General features: G+C 45.2%; 1 pseudogene; it reads left to right on the top strand.

The window, feature by feature from the left end:
• The first annotated feature begins 1,672 nt into the window (after positions 1–1,672).
• On the top strand, positions 1,673–3,123 carry LOC127214522 (3-methyl-2-oxobutanoate dehydrogenase [lipoamide] kinase, mitochondrial-like; annotated as a pseudogene).
• Positions 3,124–4,601: the final 1,478 nt, after the last annotated feature.

Below are 4,601 nucleotides of genomic sequence, written 5' to 3'. Positions count from 1 at the left end.
CCCAGCCATTGTGAGGCAGAGGCAAGCTATTTTCTGTGTGTTTGAATCCAGTATGGTCTTAAGAGGGAGTTCCAGGACAGTCTGCAAGGATGCATATAATCCATTTCACTAAACAATCAAAAAAAAAAAACAATAAATAAATAAAATAAAAACACAAGGAAGCAGAACAATCTCACTGTGAGTGATTCTTTTCTTTATATCCAACTGCACTCAACTAGCAATGGTTCAGTTCTGACCCAGGTGAGGAATATATACGGTATTGAGTTTAGGCAAAGTGGGCTCCAGCTGTATGCTTATGAAAAGCTGTACGCTTATGAAAACCCATTATCAATACTTGGTTGACATTCCAGTCAATACAGCATCTCTCAGTCCTCCCTGAATGTCCCACAATTACAAAGAAAACCATATCCAATGATTTATCCTCACAAGTGGAGAGGCATTAGCTTGTAAAAGGAAGACAGCAGGAGCCAGAAGTATGATGATGATGTTGATGGATAACAACAACTCTGGTCCCCTATAAACAAATACAATATATACTTAATTGATTCTTTCACTTTCCTCAGAAATAATACCTTACCAACTAAGATAATGTTACTTGGATATCTATCATTCTAAAATATTTGTCTTCCTGACTGACAACACACTTTTTGGAAGATAATCTCTCACAGATATCTTGTGGCGCATGTTGGGAGGAGGTAAAGGAGCCATGGAAATTATGATGCAGCAAGGGATTATAAGTCTAAACTTCACAAGACCAGCTTAGTTGATTGACAAATTCCAGCAAAGATGAGGCACATGTCGGCTGCCCTACCTACTTTGGTTGTCATTTCCATGTCTTTTGGTTAGTTAACTCAACAATATACCAAGATGAATGCAATCATATGATATACTTTTCAGGTGTTTTTTGTTCTTTGTGTTTCCTAGTGAGACCTTAAAACCAATTTTTATGTGAAGAATTGTGAGGAAGTTCTCATATTGAGAAAGCATATTCTTGCATGAAAAGGAAAACACCCCAAGGTTTAGATTCCTATCGATAGTGAGGGGGAAAGAAAAAGAAAATAAGAGAGAGGAAATGTGAGTTTGCAGACAAAGGAAAAGGAAAAAAGTGGAACAGACTAGAAAATGGTGACATTGGCCTTCAATCCCATGAGCATTAGGGAGGCAAACAAAAATAGATCTGTTTGAATTCCAAACTTGCTTTATTACAGAGAGTGTTCTAGGATAGTCTCCAAAGGAATAGAGGAAATGTTTGTCTCAAAAGAATGATCAGGCTCTACCTCTGAGCGGAAGTGCGCATGGGCGGGGGCTGGCAGCTACCATATGGGGGGGACCCTGGCCGGACTAAGCGACCCAGCGGAGGGGGGAGCTCCGATGGGGAACCTGGGACCGCAGTTTTGCTGCATGCATCCTGTTCTCCGGCACGTTATGCTTGTCACACGGACACAGGCCAGTCTTCAAGGGCTCGGGTCGCATAATGCTGGTTAAGGGTCAGATACACCCCATGAATGAGGTTGTCCAGTACCTGAGAGACCTGGGATGGAAGCTGTTGTGCCGGCGCTGTGCTTGTCAGCATCCTCGAGGGATCCACATCCCTGAAATCCGAGAAAAGCCCTGCCCACTCTCTCTGCCCCTCTTTGGGGTCACCGCTGCCTGTCGGGTCTTCAGCCCCTATAGTGGTAATCTAGTTCAACAAAGAAGCAGGACAATGATACTGACTTTTGTGCTGGGCAGTGCCCCTCGGAGCGGGCCTTCACTTCGGCCCCTCTTGGGGTCCTCATTGTCACTCCGGGTTCGCTCAACATCAGTCACCGATACACACCATGTAGAGCTGGCCAGGGAACGCTCCAAGACTGTCACCTCCTTTTACAACCAGTCAGCCATTGACGTGGCAGCAGAGAAGCCCTCAGTCCGCCTCACTCCCACCATGATGCTTTATTCTGGTCGTTCACAGGATGGCAGCCACCTTCTGAAAAGTGGCCGTTACTTGCAGCAAGAGCTACCAGTGAGGATTGCTCACCGCATCAAGGGCTTCCGTAGCCTTCCTTTCATCATTGGTTGCAATCCCACCATACTGCATGTGCACGAGCTATACATCCGGGCCTTCCAGAAGCTGACAGACTTCCCTCCGATCAAGGACCAGGCCGATGAGGCCCAGTATTGCCAGCTGGTGCGACAGCTGCTGGACGACCACAAGGATGTGGTGACCCTGTTAGCTGAGGGTCTCCGTGAGAGCCGGAAACACATAGAGGATGAGAAGCTGGTCAGGTACTTCCTGGATAAGACTCTGACTTCAAGACTTGGGATCCGAATGCTGGCTACTCACCACCTGGCACTGCATGAAGACAAGCCTGATTTTGTTGGCATCATCTGCACTCGTCTGTCACCAAAGAAGATTATTGAAAAGTGGGTGGATTTTGCCAGACGCCTGTGTGAGCACAAGTACGGCAATGCCCCTCGAGTTCGCATCAATGGACATGTGGCTGCCCGTTTCCCCTTCATTCCCATGCCACTGGACTATATCCTGCCTGAGCTGCTCAAGAATGCCATGAGAGCCACCATGGAGAGTCACCTAGATACTCCCTACAACGTTCCAGATGTGGTCATCACCATCGCCAATAATGATATTTATCTCATCATAAGGATCTCAGACCGGGGTGGAGGAATTGCTCACAAAGACCTGGATCGGGTCATGGACTACCACTTCACCACAGCTGAGGCCAGCACCCAGGACCCCCGAATAAGCCCCCTCTCTTCGGCCACCTGGATATGCACAGTGGCGGCCAGTCAGGACCTATGCATGGCTTTGGCTTCGGGTTGCCCACGTCCAGGGCCTATGCGGAGTATCTCGGTGGCTCCCTGCAGCTGCAGTCCCTGCAGGGCATCGGCACAGATGTCTACCTGCGGCTCCGCCACATCGATGGCCGGGAGGAGAGCTTCAGGATCTGACTGCGGACTTTGGCCTGCTAGCCTGCCACACTCCTAGAACCTTCTGGGCCTGGTGGGGGCCACTATGCTCCACACACTGCTGCTTTGTGGGGCTTAGCGCCTCAGACAGGTGGACTTCCATGGAGCTGGGCACCACTCCTCCTCAGCAGGGCTCACTGCTTCCTACTCCAAGTTTTGGAGGGGGAGGAAGCAGGAGCCCCTGAGGCCTCTAAAACCAGCTCTGCTATTCTCACTCTCGAGGAATCCTTTGACCTGCTGTTTATTAAAGTTTGCATTTTGAATGCCCTCTTGGCCCCCCCCCCCACCAAAAAAAAGAATGATCAGAATAATGCTAATTATGATAATAATAATAATAATTTAAAAATTAAATGCTCATGCATTTATTTTATGCATGAGTATACTGTCTGCATGTATGCCCTTTTACCAGAAGAGGGCACTACATGCCACCAAGTGACCTCTGGAATTTATTGATAGTCTATGCTCCTGGGCCCTATCTTTAATGTGTGTGTGTGTGTGTGTGTGTGTGTGTGTGTGTGTGTGTGTGTGTGTGTGTGTGTGTGTGTGTGTGTTTAATTTGTAGAAGACTGGGCGGCACATGTATGATATGCCAGCAGACAATGGGATTGAGTATGGAGGCAGAATGCATACAAAACATGTGTGCCTGTGGGACCAGCAATACAAGCTACATGCCACCCAGGTCTCTGATATATTTTTTTTTATGAAATAAATAAAGGTGGACAACGAAAGACTCACTTTGGAATCAGAATCTCTGTTTCTTCACATACTAACCAAAGTTCAAACAAGCACAACAATTTGTTTGTTCTGTGTAAACATACACTACTAGACTAGTTCAGCTTTCCAGTAATACATGAAGTTTCACTGATCACCAGGCCAAGTTCCCTTTGGATATTCTTCATTTATTTTTGATTTTTGCATGTACTAAGGCCAGGTTAATTATTTTAACTCTAATTATTTTTGATTGTGTAGGGAGGCCAGAGGATCTGTATTTCCTGGAGTGTACAGACATAAAGACAAATGGGAAATTAATTAAAAAAATTAATTTATAGATTGATACAAAGACTTGAAAGGCAAAATTACTGGGCAGGGGCCATGTGAGCTTTTATCAACAGCACTCAGGAAGCTGCATGAGTTTGAGTTCAACAGAGCCTCAGGTCAGTAAAAGCTGCATAGAGAAGCCTCATCATGAAATCACAAAAGAAAAGAAGGAGAAAAAATAAATGAGAAAGATGACAAGAAAAATAAAAAAAAAAAAAAACAAGAAAAGGTCTAAGAAGGAGAAGTAGAAGGAAAGTAGAAGTTGATGTGGGAGAAGAAAGGAAGCAAGGAAATAAGGAAGAAAGAAAACCCAGTATGTAGCAGGAAATATCACCACATGCCATCATCGTAACTATTGTTTCTAAGAGTATCTATGAGTTCATGGCCAGCCTGGTGTACAGATTGAGTGCTGGGACAGTCAGAGCTACACAGAAAAATCATGTCTTGAAAAATTGAAAACTATCTTTTTGCAAAAAATTGAACTCTTAATCTGAAAATATCCATGGTCAAACTGAGTATGCTGGTTGGCAGGGAGGCAGATGAGATGCATACACACAAAAAAATGATAAAGCCAAAAACAAACAAATGGAAATATTTCA

The sequence above is a fragment of the Phodopus roborovskii genome, unplaced genomic scaffold (assembly GCF_943737965.1).
Source record: "Phodopus roborovskii unplaced genomic scaffold, PHOROB, whole genome shotgun sequence".
Taxonomy (NCBI): domain Eukaryota; kingdom Metazoa; phylum Chordata; class Mammalia; order Rodentia; family Cricetidae; genus Phodopus; species Phodopus roborovskii.
This window is presented reverse-complemented; position numbering and strand designations above follow the sequence as displayed.